The sequence below is a fragment of the Nelumbo nucifera genome, chromosome 7, assembly GCF_055504915.1.
Source record: "Nelumbo nucifera cultivar China Antique chromosome 7, China Antique-T2T, whole genome shotgun sequence".
NCBI lineage: Eukaryota > Viridiplantae > Streptophyta > Magnoliopsida > Proteales > Nelumbonaceae > Nelumbo > Nelumbo nucifera.
The window spans coordinates 38,406,182-38,422,856 of NC_142655.1; the positions used below are offsets into that span (position 1 = coordinate 38,406,182).

The window sequence follows — 16,675 nt, forward strand, 5'->3', positions numbered from 1 at the left end:
TCAACCGACTTGACTTCAGTCGACCTGGCTTTGGCCGACGAACGGATCGAGGAGTCTCTAGCCCTCCTCTTCTTCTTTGAATGCCTTTTAGTAGCTGCTAGAATAGATGAAGTACTAGACATATTTGGAACACAAAAACAAAGAGTTAGTTTGGAAAAAAGGAGCATTTCATAATGCAAAATTAATCAACAACAATTAGGCCAACCTACCTACGGGGTTTAGACCAGCTCGCAGAAGCATTGGCTCGGCTAAGAAGTCATTGAGGATTAACCGCCGAGCTATGAGGAGTTGAACTTTGTTGCATAATGCCTATTTGAACTGGATCTCAGGACTCTTTTCGGCTCATGTTTCCATGTGGTGCCCATAGGCCAGCTGTTCTCCTAAGAAAGGAAGAAGAACCTCGTCTTCCAATGCCTCACCTTGGTTGGGAAGTCGCTCTGGAGTTTATAGCCAAGCCAATAACTTAAATAATAATAGTAGGGCTCATCAAAAACCCTCTCAATCTAACAAAGTCTCAAGAAAGATATCTATGTCCAAGGGGAAGTTGAGGTGGTGATAGAGCGAGATGGCCCCTACAATCATTCTAATGGAATTAGGGTGTTGCTGACCTAAGAAGACGCCATAATGCTTAAGGATCTCACAAATGAAAGGATGAAGAGGAAAACTTAGGCTGACAATCAGAGCCTCCTCAAAGACATAGATCTCGGCCTGATTGTGACTCTAAATTGGTCTGGGTCGGGATGAATGCAACCAAAAGTGTGTGGGATTTGGAAAGTTGAGATCATGCTTATGATCTCCTCTCCACTCACCTCGGTAGGTCTGAATTGGGATTTTGTCCTTGTTTCCTGTTGAGAGGTTGAGGTTCCTATATGGGTCCCCAAGCGCTCTTGAGTTGAGGTACCTCGACTTAGGCGGACTCGGAGGACTCCCTCTCTGATTCACTTGAAGACATAACTTAGAATGAAGGACTCATCGACACACTAGGGGAAGAGACTGGCCTTGCCTAAACTGAGCTGACTTTGCCGAACTGGAATTTACCTTGCCGCAAACTTCATCTCTGACCTCACTTTGCTCCTCCACAAGAAGCTCAAAATGGTGTGAATGGGATGGTTTGGGGCCCTTATTTATAACCAAGGGGTGTGGACAACCGGTGGTCAAGATGTGCCCAATCCGATGGTACACAGGGGCGTTCCATTTCAATTTCCGAGGGTGAATTCGAATTTTGAATTTGGGCGCTCATTTCAAAATTTAAACCTACTACGCACACCATCCTGCCCACTAGATTGGTTTGGGTGAGTAGACCAATCTGATAATAGACCGACCGATCAAGTCACTTCGGGCCAAGGACCCACGATGAACTACTCCTTTTGTTGAACCGACCTCGAGCTCGGGAGTGGGGGAAATTGATGAGGGGTGATTTGGCTCTCCAGTGACATCATGGCACATGGCACCTTAGAAACGTCACATGACACCTCAACACCATGTAAGAAATTTCAAACACATTATACCTGCCTTAACTACCTCACCACCACCTCGGCAGGCGAACCTATGAATGCCCCTGAAAGGGTCAAATCGGTCTAAGAGGCGACCTGCTTTTGTTGACATGACCGAGACCGAGTCAGCGACCTGCATGACGTGGTAGTCGACCTCCTTCACGAGTGGGTTATCATCTCCGACTCCTTTGGGATCACGTCACCTTGTCGATGGAACTAGCTCCTGTCCTTCCCAATTCGGAGATAATCAGATAATCTCTATAGCTTCATGCAAAAATTGACTTTGAGCATTAAACCACCTTCAAAAGAGATGGGTCGGTGATCTTGGATGCGTTACGTGAAGCCCACGACAACCAGCACCTATATAATGGCATCCCATTGATTAGAGACGGTATGCGCAATTTATCTCTCAAGCACTATTGCATTCTCGCTCTCTAGAACCCAACATTCATCGCTAACCTAAGCATCAGAATGCCCACCTCGGGTACTCTAACTTCTGTCTTCTTGCAGCTTGACCAATTGACCTTGTTAGCCCAGCATTCGAGCTGTCCTCTAACAGGGAGCACCAGATTGTGCACCACCAAAGCTCATGGAAGTCTATGAACCAAACCCATTTAAGTTGATGGTTTCTAATGTTAATTATATCAGTTTTGTTTAGCATTTAGTGAGTTCATCATACAACTTATTACAACAAGATCTTAAAATATAAATATAAATTGAGTACAACTTGATGCAATATTCCCCTCAGTGAGATGTTGTAGTGGGTATCCTTTGAGTAGGTCCAAAAACATTTAAATTATTCAGTAGCCTTGATGCTAGAATTGCTTGGAGTTTCCTCAACTTGGAGAGATGATGATGGTGTAAATATCTTTGAAACATAAGTAGCCAACTCAACAAAGTTTCCACATCATCCTTGATAGCATTCTAGCCTTGATACTTCTTTAGCACAAAGAAGCTTATTAAAAATTTGCTACACACTTAGTTATATCGTTAGTGCTTTCAAAGAGTTTGTTATCATCAAAACACATAAGGTTTATAGAACTCACCTCATCCTGCCTCTTGCCTCTTGCATGAAGAGTGTGGAGTGCCCCTAGAAGAACCTCAGTCGAGGACAAAATTGGGACACACTACTTGTGCATGCTGCGAAGTATTCTTTTTTTCACACTCGAGCATTTTAACTCTCTTGCTCTCTAGCTAGGCCATTGAACCGATTGCATGGTTACAAGTTACAACCAACTCATCCTAACTAGCTTGGCCTAATCGACTTGAACAATATCAATGAGTAAAATGTAAATGATGATATAATAAATTATACATTCAAAATAAAACAAAAAAAATCAATATTAACTGTGGTAATAACAATGTTATCAAAAGAAAAGGAAAACCACATGCCATGGTAACCTATTAAACCACACAATTTTTTACTTGCAGAGATTGCACCGTTCATGCATCCATGTCTTTTTAGCAGAATGTTTTCATTCATAATGGCAGATATGGTAATATATTTGTTTATTATAAATATAATAAGTACAGGTTTGAATATGTTTTCTCAAATTCTATAAAGGGAGTGGTTGCAAGAGGAATAAATAAAAGGTGGTGGCATTCTTGGCAGTTTCTTTGCCTGATTTGTATTTAACAAACAAAGACCCTGCGGAGCGGCTGGTTCGTGGTTGAAGTCTAAGTGGTTTGGAGAGTCATAAAACAAAGTCTTCCAAATTGAAGGTGCAGTGGGAAAGCTTCTGGGTTTAGTTTATACTGAAAATTTTGATTTATTCAAGGAATTGCATTTTGGCTACGTTGAATCGAAACGGTTAGGTTTGTAACAGGGAAAAACAAGAAAAAGCACAGAGAGGAGAGAGAAAAAGATGCCTTTTTTATTCTTTTTCGCTGATTGCCGAGTTTCGAGTTTTTGACCCTTTTCTGTTCTGGCTGTAATCACTTCAATGCTTTTCGAACTTTGTCAAGTTCATGGGAAAACCAAAAATCCAGCAGATCGGGTTTTGAACGTCGCGGCTTAAAGAGTTCTAATTTCGAGAATCAGTTTGAGGGTTTTTGAAGGGTGGAGAGTCGGATTTCGAATTGGTTATTCGAGAAACAATTGGGAAAATCAGTCCTTGGGTCCCGTTCTCTCCCTCCCTCCCTCCCTCCCTCTCTCTCTCTCACACACACACACACATACACATATACAAGTGACACAGAGACCCACACATCATATGGGGTTAGTGAAATGCTAACCTGATCAGGACTTGAAGAGTATTTAGATCTGTATAAGCCATCGGTAAGCTAGTGGAGCTGTCATCGGTGCTTTTTCAACTGGAAATCGGGTATACAATCTCTCTCTCTCTCTCCCCCCCCCTTTTCTTTTATATTTTACGTTTGATCGGCCGCTCGTTTGAAAACTTCATGATGCTGCTTATTGTTTTTAAGATACATGTTCAGATCTGTTGAGATTTTCTTTCGGTTCTTGGTTTTAGAAAACCTCATGGCTGTTTCCGTATTTATGCTTCCTTTTTCATTTACGATTAGGGACTTAGCTGGCTTGGTTTGGATTTCCTTTAGGCAATGAAGCTGATTTTTTGTTATCCATTTGTTGACTTTGAACTTAGGTTCATATTATTAGGAAGTGGGGTTTTCGTAGTCTTCTTTTATTAGAAAGGGAGAAACTTGATTAATTTAAAGGAAAATATGTACAATTATATATTTTAGAGTCTTTTGAGCAATAAAAACAAGACAAAATATGCAAAAAGTGACATAATCAGTGTAAGGAATCCTGTCCTTGTCTCTTTCTAAATCTATCTGTACCATGTCTTGAGAATTTTTTACAACACCGTCCAATCTACATTGTTTGAGTTTGATATCCATGCAGATTATGGTAATTATTGAAAGTAGCCTTCATATGTTCTTGTTTCTCTTTCCACACACCCCAAAGGGCCACAAATGAAGTGACGCTTCATAAGGTTTTCCTTTTCATCTTTGAAGTGTCTGCAGCGATCTCGAATGTATCCTGAAAATGGAAGAGGTGCAAGATGTTTTTGTCCAAGTGGTGATCAATAATAGATGTCCACAATCTTCCTCCTTTTTTTTTTTTTTTTAATTGATGAATCACGGTCTTCCTCTTTTCCACACATCACACACAAATATCCCTTTAACCATGGCAGTTCCTTATCCTGGGTAGCTCCAAGTTGTAGTGGTATTTCGTCTCTGGTCACAGCTGATTTATTAAGTCTTTGCTTAGCCTCATTCCTCATTAATAAAACCATTTGAGAGGGTTCTTCATTGAACAAGATAAAATCAAATTCATTTTGCTTATAGTTCACAATTTCCTTGCCTGGTAAATGAAGATTGTATTGATCTCTAACAGCTCAAAATTTTTTGGTAATTTGGTCTTGATACCCTCATTTTGGTTAATGCCACTGCAGAATCACTCCCCCCTCTCCACAGCCCCTACACCCTCTTTTTCCCCAGACTAGAGGCTTATGGTGAGCCTCAAGGCATAAGACTCTTTTACTGTTTTACATTTTGTAGATGCTAGATGCATACATGTTTATATTATAAAAAAAAGCCTTCTATGCTTTTCAAAACACTGCACAGGTTCTAATAGACTAGTACTAATTCTGGAAACTTTACTTGCTGTTTGCCAACTCTCAATGTCAGTCAAGCAAGAAATGATAAATAAAGAAGGATCTCTTATCAGTATTATAATAGTAAGAGAGAAGGGTGAGATCAATAATCATGCAGACCTCCTTAGCCTCTCCTTACTAACATGTGTAGAGAAATAGAAAAGGAAAAATTGCAAATTGCACGCAGACCAAGTCAGTAATGAGTGTGGCTTGGACCCCCCCACCTAGTGGATTCTTGAAATTAAACTTTGATGGATGCAGTAGGGGAAACCCAGGACAATCGGGGATCGGGGGGGGTGTTTTTAGAGATGAAAATGGGGTCATCTCTGCTATGTTCTCAGGCCCAATTGGAGTGGGTGACTCCCTTAGAGTTGAGATATGTGCAGTTATGGAAGGAGCCCGGAAAGCTAAGGAATTGAACATCAAGAAACTTATAATTGAAGGGGATTCAGAGGTGGTGATAGGGTGGCTGACTAAAGATCAAAATGATTTATGGAAGTATAATAATGAGAAGAGGAAATTCAAATGGCTGGTGCGGGAGATGGAAGTTAAGACATGTTGGATTAAAAGATCAGCTAATTCCCTAGCTGATGGTTTAGCAAAACAAGGGGCAGAAAGGGATTCTTTGTTTTGGGCTAAGCTGTAACGTTGGTGTCTTTGTATCTTTGTAATTTCTCTTTTCATTTCTTAAAGTTCTTTGTGACTCTTGGAAGATAAGTGTGTTTGTCTTCCACTTGTAAATTTTCTACTGATGATTTAATGAAAGTGTTGTTGATAAAAAAAAAATAGAAAAGGAAAAATTATAGTAGGCAATTATTAGCTTTTCCCATGTGTTTGATCTTACAAATCCTTCCTATCTCGCTGAAGAGTTGCTCCCTTTTTCCTTCTAATCAATCTCCTGATTCCCACTTAAACCTATCCCTTCCTAATGAGTTGTCATTCTTTTTTTTTGATCAACAACACAGAAAAATTTCATTAATTATGAGAGAAACATGATTACAGCAAGTTGTGAAAAGAACCAGCTATAGAAGCTGTCCCAAATCAGTACTACATTTGAGCCCAAAACATGTGTCCTATGTACCCCTTGCTTGGCTAAGCTACCTGCCAAGCTATTAGCAGTCCTCCTCACTCATTTCACTCGGATTAACATGTCCTGTGAATCTGTGGTAGCCATTTGAATTTTCTGAATTCATTCCTCAAGTGCCATGCCACCCCTCCCCTTTAACTAGCCACTTAAAAACTCTGATCTTGCCACATCACCCTGCTCCACAGGGCTAGAGTACGCAGCAATTATGTTCCCCTCTTCATCTCTAATGGTCCCCCAATACCTGAGGGGCCTGGGTTACCCCAACAACCTTTAAAATTCAGTTTCTTCCAACCATTTATTGGAGGAGACCCAAACCTCAACAGATCTTTGTCTTGTAGTTGAGGATGCAGCAATGATACCCCAAGCTCTGAAGAAATCTTCAATCTTGAAATCCGAAAACAGCTTCAAACTTTTTGCCCAATGAGCTACTATCAATGTTATAATTTCAACCAAGGCTTCCTTGCTTTGTTCCTTCTCTTCAAATATTCTTGCATTTCTTTCCTCCCACACAGTCCAAATTAGTGCTGCTCTAGTGCATTTCCACAAGGTCCTACCCCTCTTTTTTGTACAGCTAATGCTAGTAAGGCTAAACAAACCCTCCAACTTATTAGGAGAAGACCAACTGCATCCAAAGAGAGAAGTAAACCAATCCCAAAGAAAGCTAATAAACAGGCAAGAGATAAGATGATGAATCACAGTCTCACCATTCAACTTGCAAAGAACACACCAGTTGGGGGACAATCACCAATTTAGTCTCTTCCTTTGAAGTAGATCAAAGGTATTAATGCTTCCATGAAACACTTCCCAATAGAATAATGAGTTGTCATTCTTCAATCCTCTTTCCTTTATTCTTTTTTGATCAATATCCTCTATCCTTTCTTTTAATTTCTCTATAATGGACACCTTACATATCATTGAAAACCAAAAGGTTCACTATTAAATCGCTGTCCACCTGAAAACAATAAAATCCCTACATTCTCTGTTCATCATCATCTTCATCATGTATGCCTTATCCTAACTATGTGGGGTTGGGTAGATGGCTACATTAATCCTGTTTTGTTATCTCCTATAAATCCTTTCCTTTTAGAAGAGAAGGAACAAGAAGACTCCTATTAAGTTCTATTTAATTTTCTCTCTTTTAGATGAGTATTTTCATGTAAGGTTTTCATAATCCTTTCCAAGCTCTAGTAACTCATCCTATCAATTAGGAAATGGAATTACACTTTTATCTCTTTTTTGTCTCTCTGTCACTTGTAAACCCTCATAGCCTCCTTTCCCTCCTTCATCAGCTATTATAACAGAACCTACAGACCTTTATCTCTAATGTTTCCAACTTGTTAGAATCTCCTAAAATCTCCCCAAGTTCTCTATTTACCTGAAATTTATATTGATGTATCTCTCCCTCCATACCTGTAAATTAGTGACAAAGATTGAGTCCAACTTTCAAGTTTAGAAAAAAATGGTCCTCTCACCCAAATGAAAAAAAAATCTACCATTACTTCCCCCAGTATGGGTAAAATGAAAGTATTAAGACTACAGAAGTCGGATGATGATGGTGATCTCACAAGGAATCAATGGGTCCAAGTATCCAACAAGGCTTATAGATGAAGGCCTTTCCCATTCTGACCAAATTTGCTGGCAATAGAAAGATAAACTAGGGATGTTAGTAGCAGCTTGTCCCAGGATGCATCAAAAACTTTCAAATGAATAAGAGCTAAATTGGTTACTGCTTTCTGTCTCATCTACAGATGAAACTTGAGGTGTTTCTGAATCAATTGCTGTGGCAGTGGATCGGGATAAGGGAAATATGAAAATTCCTGAATTATGTGCAGTTTATCCAGAAGTGTAGAATTGAGGATGACTCCTGCTGCTGCAACATCTGATGTATATTTTACTAGTTTTGGTTCTGCGCTTGACTAGACGATAGTCCAGTTATTGGAAGATCCCAATTGAAGTTGATAAAACTAATCTTCTTCTCTGTTATTTATTTGCAATTTTCTTTTCTTTGCTGAGTCTCTTTTCATCCCTGCTTTATTTAGTTGTTTTTGTGTTATTTTGGTTACTAATAATGTACTGGTTCTTAATATCCATTTACTTTTAATATGATTGTGAGTTTGACTATTTTGATGACTTTCTCTCATAACCCATTTATTGCACAGGCTTCTTGCTACTTTCCAGGAGGCATAAATAGGGAAGGCTCCCAGAAGCTTCCTAATTTATGCTGTTTTTGCAAGGTTAGTTACGTAGTGATGTTAGATAGAAGATGAGGTCGATGGGTAGCCTTGCTTCAAAATCCAACAAAGTATGCTCTGAATCTAGGGGAAAATCCAGAGAATAGTTGCTGGTTTTCTTCTTGTAGCATAGAACTACTAGAAAGTATCAAAAGTATGAAGAAACCATGTGTTTCTCCAACAATACAAGAATTTATATACTTCGAGATTCTAGAGCTTGATGTCTCTTAGGGAGTTGGCAAGTAAGTTGAGGGAATTTTCAGCAAATTGGATTGAGAGGGGAGTTTGAGGTTGGGGAAATTGTGGAAGCCTTAAAAGATATAAATGGGAGCAAAGCTCTGGGTCTAACATAGTTTTCACTTTTCAAGGTGCCAAGGCGAGGCTAGGCGACAGGGGGGCGCCTAGTCTCCTAGTCACCTAGGTGGTGGATTTTTTTTCAAGTAAAAACATGTATTCTAGGGTTCCCTGGGTTCCATAATCATATTTCCTTATTAAATATCCATAAATTTCATAAGAAAAGTATAACCTTCATGTTGAAGTATAGAAAATCAACATATTCATGACAAGAAAAAGAAGACAGAAAAGAAAATTCAAAGAATATAGGGGCTGAACCCCTATTTCTGTTATAGGAAAAGAAGAAAAGAAAAGGTGGAAGAAGAAGAAATTAGTATATAAAAACACAAAATTAGTAAAGAAAAAGAAGAAAATGTGTTGATTGGAGAACCTTTTATGTTCTTTCTTACTTATTGGTTCAGGTTTTGAAGTCTTTGAAGGTTCAATACAGCATTTAGCAATGTTTGTGTTGATTAAACTCTAACAAATAAGAAAATAACAAAAAGAATTAGTATATACACACAAAATGAGTATTTTAGTTTAAAAATATCTATTTTATAATTATAACCTCAAAAAATTAAGAATATAAAAGTTTGTTATAACACACCATAGAAAACTGCTTGGCGATTAGGCGAGGCGAGACTCCAAGGGCGCCTTGTTGCCTAGGCGTCGCCTTGACAACTATGGGGTCCAGATGGTTTAACTTTTCCTTAATTAAACCTAGCATAGAGTGCCCCAGTGAAATTTGCCCAACTACATTGGGGATGAGAGGATCTAAACCACTGAACTGGGAAATCGTATCCCCTTCCAGGTAAATTGGAACCATCAGGACTCTTTGATACCCTGGAGTCTCGTGGTATTCAAACCATCTTTTAGCTTTGAATAACCATGATAGAGGATCCTCGCCTGAGAAATGGGGAAAATTCAGGTTATTGAACTTGATGGGTACATCTGGACTTCACCTGAATCCTTCATTGCTGGAAGCTTCCTATTGACCTCCATGACTGGCCATTGGGGAAAGCTTCTCGAGTTGAGTTACCACTGTTGCTAGTGCTTACTTAATCTCCTTCAAAGTGATGAAGACTGACTTTGAGTTGGTCGACCTTGTCTTTGACTGTAGATGACTTGGCGTTTGGCATGGGGCTCTGATACCAAATGGTAGGTTACTGCCTACCCCGGGTGCTCCTTTGGGGTAGCACACCTCCTGTAGAAGGAAATATCTGCATTCCGGCCATGCAGGAGTTTCTCTCACTATTTATATTTGTTATTACAAAATCGTAACTAACTAATGATAGCTCATGTCCAAGCTCTAACAGATCAGCTGATGTGGAGTGGGAACCTCCTAGTGTAGACTTGGCTGAAGTCTGTAGTCTTCCCCTTTGGGTACTCTATTACTATTGCCTTCTCCCCTTCTGGAATTAGGACCCCTTCAGCTTGGTCTTGGACTTCAGTGTGGGCCTGATGGGCTATCTCCTGGACTGGCTGATGGGTTTAGATTTGATTAAGTCCATTAATCCTGCAAGTAATCTCAGATTTCAGCAAGAAAAAAGAAAGAGAAGATAGAAGAGAAACTGCAGAAAAAGAAGGAAGAAGTTGGAGAAGGGAGAAGGAGAAAGAAATTTGATGTTTTCTCTCCTCTCTCTCTAATCTTTCATTAATCTTTCTTAATTAGAGATAATTCTAGTTCTGCCCTTAAGTGAGTAGCCAGCTCACAAACTCACTTAAAAAAATAAAAAAAGGATTTACAGGCCCATAAGAATGAAGCCCATGATTAGACAAACACGTGTAAGAAACAAGAATAACAAAAAATAATGCACTAGGGTTCATTTGGCCCAGTCTCCCTACACTTCCCCTTAAAGTTGAGCATAGATATCGAACATGCCCAACTTATATAATGTATCAACTTCCGTTTTGGAACACCTTTTGCAAAACATCAGCCAATTGTTTTTCAGAAGCAATAAATGGCAAGCAGACTTCCCTGAAGCAACTCTCTTTTGTATAAAATTTTTGTCAACCTCTATGTGCTTAGTTTTGTCATGGTGGACAGGATTATGTGCAATGTTGATAGTTGCCTGGTTGTCGCAATGTAGCATCATTGGCTTCTCATAGTCAATGCTCAATTCTCCCAAAAGTGATATAAGCCACAATAGTTTTAAGATTCCATGTGCCATTGCCCTGTACTTTGCCTTAGTTGAGGATCTAGCCACTATAGACTACTTTTTACTCCATGAAACAATGTTCCCCGCCACCATAACATAATATCCTGAGGTGGATCTCCTATCATCAATACATCCAGTCTAGTTAGCATCAATGTATGCTTCCAAGTTCATGTGTCCATGCTTGGCAAACAGGATACCCTTCCTTGGAGTACCTTTTAAATAACATTGAACCCTCTCTATAGCTATTAAATGTGTATCTTAAGGGAATGCATAAACTGACTAATGACACCCACTACATAGGAAATATCTGGCTGAGTCATGCAAAGATATAATAACTTCCCAAGCAGTCTCTGAAACACTCCCTTATCATTCAACAGTTCATCATCAATAGCTGAGAATTTGTAATTTAAGTCTATAGGAGTGGAAGCTGGTTTAGCACCAAGTTTGCTAGTTTCTACAAGTAGATCAAGGACATACTTACATTGAGAAATGAAGATACCATCCTTAGACCGAGCAACTTCACTTCCTAGGAAATATCTGAGTCACCCAAGTCTTTGATCTCAAGTTTAGTGTTAAGAAACCTTTTGAGATTAACCACTTCTCGAGTATCATCACTAGTAACCACAATGTCATTAACATAAACAATCAGAAGGGTCACCAAGGAATCTCTCCTCTTAATAAATAGAGTATGATCAGATTGAGTCTGTGTGTAACCAAAGGTAACAAGGGAAGCCCGAATCTCTAAAACCAAGCTCTAGGAGACTATTTTGAGATCATACTAGAAGTAAAGACATATAAACCTCTTCATGTAAGTTTCCATTGAAGAAGGCATTTTTAACATCAAATTGATGAGGTGGCCAATCAAAAGTAGTAGTTGGAGATAGTAAAATCCGAATTGAAGTCATTTTAGCCATGATGGCGAAAGTCTCTAGGTAATCAATACCATACATCTAAGTGTAACCTTTAGCAACCAACCGAGCCTTAAACCTCTCAATAGTACCATCAGAATGATACTTGATAGTGAACACCCATTTATAACCAATTGGTTCCTTCCCTTCAAGCAAGTCCACATTTTCCTAGGTACTGTTCTTATGCAAAGCATCTAGTTTAGTATGCAAAGCTGATGCTGTCCAATTCGAGGTGTTCTGAATCGAGGACACGATTAGATAATCCTGTTAATTGGACGAGGCTGAAGTGGAAGGATGAAGCTGCGCATTGAGATCTGCAACCAAGAGAAAGGTTAGAGGCCCGAGGAGTTGTTCCTCGGGTAGGTACTCTGATGTTCAACTCAGTAGGATAGAGAAGGATCTAGCTGGGACGGGCAAGTTGATATAGTGCTGGTCCAAGTCGAAGAGATAGTGCGAAGGGGTATTTAAAGGGTGCCGTTCCAAAATGATGGAAAGGTTAGGATCCATCATATGGATGGTCGAACCATGCTAGATGGTTGGGTGAAATTTCAAAAAATTTCTAATCCTTATGGGCATCGAATTCCCTATGTTTTGAAAAACTGCATTTTCTGGATCGTTCTTACATTGAACCGAACCAGATTTGAAACCAAATTAAGGAGATGTGTACATGATATGAATACCACAAATGCAGATCCCAAGGTGGAAGTTCATGCCCAAATCAGTCCTAAAACCAACCTCCATTGAAGATGGCATAGTGTATAGGTGAAGTTGATTCAACAATACAGTTTTCAGCAAAACTGTACTCCAACTGCTTGGATTGAACTGGGGAAGGTGAACTTGAAATTCCTCTGAATTTTTCTTGAAAAAATCAGAAGAAATCTGATCTCTATCAGTCCTTGATAGCTAATGCCGAACTGGGAAAAAATGGGAGACAAGGGTGTAGAGAGAATCGGAAACTGCAAAAATATGAAGCTGTCTTGGACTGGTCCGCTCCCTCCACTTTTATAATCTCTTATGGAGCTATCTCCTAATTTAACTAGGAGATAATCCAGATCTAAATCAGATATGGATTCTAATTAGAGATATACCTTATCTTCTTATAAGATTGGGTTCTCCATACCCAGATCCAAGCTCATATTCGCCCCATGTCACATGACAACTTAAGCTGTCATGTGGCAACTTAATTAGTCATATTAATTATGGGCCTTAGGTCCATCAGCTATAAGTCTCATGATTCTAGAGTGTTGCTTGACCCACTTAGGCCTGATTTGTATGGCGTGGGACCACACAATGATCTCACATAGTCCACATGGGTTCGGCCCAGCTTCTGTGAAAAGGCTTGGCCGAATTCACTACTAAACGCAGTGAACCCTTGAGCACATCACTATGGGCCCAACATTTATACTTAGGTGATTCGTGAATTCAGTCATCCTATGAAAACCCAAGGATAATGGACTTAAGTAAGATAAAGCTCATCAAGTAATCAACCCTTAATGGTCTCTTACACTTAACCTCTCGGCCCATAATGATCAAACATTGCCCGATAGGCACGAACCTCTCCCCTGATTGCAAGGTGTAGTGTCACACTCTCTACTCGGATAGATCCTAGGAATTAAAACCTTTTGCAAACATTTTCATATAACATTAATATATATCATAAATATATTTTGCAAAATCAGATTTCAAAACACTGTTGAAATTCAATGCTGGCAGTTCAGGTTTCCATTAGAGAGTGTGTAAACCCTATCATTCACTTTGTCTGACAAAGGGGCCAATCATATCACTATGATCACCCACTTAGGTGAATTCTCAAACTACTCCAACATACCCAGGTTTTGACCCTTGAAGGATCTAACTGATTGGCATGTCAAAGACAGCTTAATCCAACACCTAGTGTAGTACCATAATAAAGTCTAGGGGTTATGTGTAACTTTCTAGTTTTTCCCATCAATCTCCAAGGTCCAAGGCATAATTGGAAAATGGTCCTGGTTCAGTGTTTCATCCAAACACACACTACATGTGCTTTGGGTCTAACCCTAGCAGTTGAGACAAACTGCCCCAACTTCTTTGGTAGCACATCAGTTTCAGCCCTAGTAGGATAAATTCCCCAAGTCTATCCAATGGCTGAGAACATTCTAAACTAACATGAGTCTCATAAGTGTCCAGTTTAAGGGGTAGTTTCACAGAAACATACCAATATCAACATGAAACAATAATGTGCTTTTATTCATTTACAATAATTGTATTTGTACATCAATCTGATTGGAGTTAAGGGTATACACTGTCTAACGCTCGTACCACTTTTGAAACGTGCTGTTTCGTCTTCTCGAGGTCATGCGCGTGCGAAGTGCGACATCAAATTAGTGCTGTTGATTTGAGCTGATCTGGACCGTTGGTCGCCCCTCTAAAAGGGGAGGTGGCGAGCCATTTTACTTTGCCAGTTTGAGTGGGCGATCATAGGAGCTCGACAAGTGTTAGTCCTCGGCTGGTTTTTTAGGTGTTCTACGGTGTAGTTCTTCGGTAAGATGTCTTCATCTTCCTCCTCGTCTTCTTGTTCTTCTTCTTCATCTTGTAGCGTGTTTGATAGTGAGTTCGAGTCGGGGTTTCACTCTGAAGCCACTGCGCTTGAGGCCCGCGAGGTCGAGGTTGATGGGCTTGAAGGTGAGGGTTCCGTGGCGGAGGAGGCTGCGACCCTTTGGGAGGTCGAGGTCTAGGAGATCAATGAGGCCGAAGTGGACATTGTGTTAGAAGAGGGGCTCGACGCTCTTATGCGGTTCGATAGTTGCTTCGTGTCTTCGCCTTGTAGGTTAACACTTGGAGACCTGGCCCAAATTAGGACCCTTTATTGCATTCTCGAGGAGTATGAGCTGCCCCGACATTGGTGAGAGGGCTACCTTGGCTCGGTCAGGAGAGCTTTGCGTTTACTAGCACAGCCTGATAGCCGGGTTGAGGTTTCCTAAGCGAGGGTATTGTGACGGTGCTAATGTGGTACCGTGTCCAGGCAATCCTATTGATGCCCAATTCCTTTAGATACTTGGTCAACCTTCTTTATTACTGCTTAGTTCACAACGTGGACGTCACCTTGCCAATGTTCACATACTTCTTACACCTGAAGAAGCACCAACAGGGTTATTATTACTTCTCGGCTCGGTTACAAAATAAGGTGCTCGTTGGAGTCCCCTCCTTGGTGAAACATTGGAAGGAAGGGTTTTTCATGCACTGTCCGGGAGATTGGCCATTCCCTGTCGAGCTGTTAATTGGCCATTCCCTGTCGAGCTGTTAATCCCGAGGACTAGGGGGAGGGCACCGACCGAGATCGAGCTGTCTAGGGAAGAGTTAGCAGTCATCAGGAGGATAATGAGAATAGACGTGCAGGAGTACACGTCATTTTCCATGTTGATCCGTGTCGGGCTGATGGGGCCCCCGACTGGTCTGTTCCTGCTTTAGTGAGTTTCCTTTTGCTCTGTTTCCTTGCTTTTGGTTGACTTGGTTTTCTCTGGTAGATATGGATGTTGTGGACGAGGAGAGAATGAGGCGCATGCAGGCTGTTGCGCAGAGGAGGGCGGCGACCCAGGTTGGGGTGGCTCAGTAGTAGCGCTGCCCAGAGGTCATGAACCCTCGGCTGCATAAGAAGTTGAGGCTGATTGAGGGTATGCGGCTGAGGCCGATTGAGGGAGATATGGTGGACGTCAGCTCTGACAGGTCTCCACCATGGTCCGTGCCGCGAAGAAGCCTCGAGGTCCCCCCTTCAAGTCTGGCAAAGATGGGGGCCGATGTGTACAGGCCGAGTTGGTGTGTCTGGACGGAGGACATTTTGGAGACTGAGGGCGTGTTTGAGCAACTGGCTTGGGATGTGCTAGAGAGTGTGGCCATCCGGGAATCCTTCGCAGTAAGATGTTTGAACTGCCCTTTTTCGTTCTTTAGTGTGATATGCCGCTCTCATTGACTTGTTTTCCTCTTGTAGGCTGTCTGTGCGGTGATGACGCTGGTTGATCGAATGTGTGCCCTTCGTTAGATGGTCGAGGCTCGGGAGGGCGATTTCTCCCATCTGTAGACGGAGATGGTCGAGCTGAAGCAAGCGGAAACAACCAAGGACGAAGAGTTGTGACATTTGAAGAGCCGGGCTCGTGAGCTCAAGGGGGACCACGACAAGGCACAAAAGGTGGCCGAGGAGGTAGTTGCCAAATACAAGGAGTCCGAGGAGTTCTAGATTGCCCTCGACGATTTTGCTATAGATTCCTAGTAGACCGGCTTTGCTCGCTGCCAAAGGAGGGTCATGCGCGAGCACCCAGAGATCGCCGTGGCTGTGGAACAATACAACCCTTTGATGTCGAGGTGCCGCTAGCTGAGCAGTCTGCCTCGAAAGACAACGCGACCACCCTCGAGGAGGTGAACCTTGCAAATAGTATAATTGGCTTGGATTCATGCTCTTTTTTGTACACAGCTCAATATTCTGGGCTTATAATCATTTTATTAGCTTCTTGAGTAATGGAAGTTTAGTCTTTTTGCCGAGCACATTTTGTGTTGTTTCTTGTTTTTCTAAGTTGCTCCGCTTTGGAATTAGTTTGGTCGGTAGAGCCCATAGGTCAGGGTTTGGACTTGATGCTGTGGCTGGGGTCTTCGGCATTATGACCTTGGTCTCGTGCTGGTTGAGATCTTGGGCTTGCCGAGGTCTTCGGCTTTGTAGCCTTGGTGCCTTATGTTGGCCTCAGTCTTGGGCTTGACGCTAGATGGTCGGGGTCTTTGTGAAGGGATGAGAGATCCATCATATGGATGGCTGAACCCTGCAGGTAGGTTGGGCGAAATTTCAAAAATGTTTCTCTCTCCCATGTGGGAATCACATT

At 41.2% G+C, this 16,675-nt stretch overlaps 1 protein-coding gene across 2 annotated transcripts in view; it reads left to right on the forward strand.

Annotated features, from left to right (window-relative positions):
- The first annotated feature begins 3,111 nt into the window (after positions 1 to 3,111).
- PUB4 (RING/U-box superfamily protein with ARM repeat domain-containing protein) overlaps positions 3,112 to 16,675 on the forward strand; it is a 40,372-nt gene continuing 26,808 nt past the window's right edge. The window contains exon 1 of one of the 2 annotated variants that reach the window (XM_010245618.3): positions 3,112 to 3,817. The gene's annotated coding sequence lies outside the window, so the exon portion shown is untranslated. The remainder of the gene's footprint in view (positions 3,818 to 16,675) is intronic. The other variant, XM_088891297.1, reaches the window with a different exon arrangement.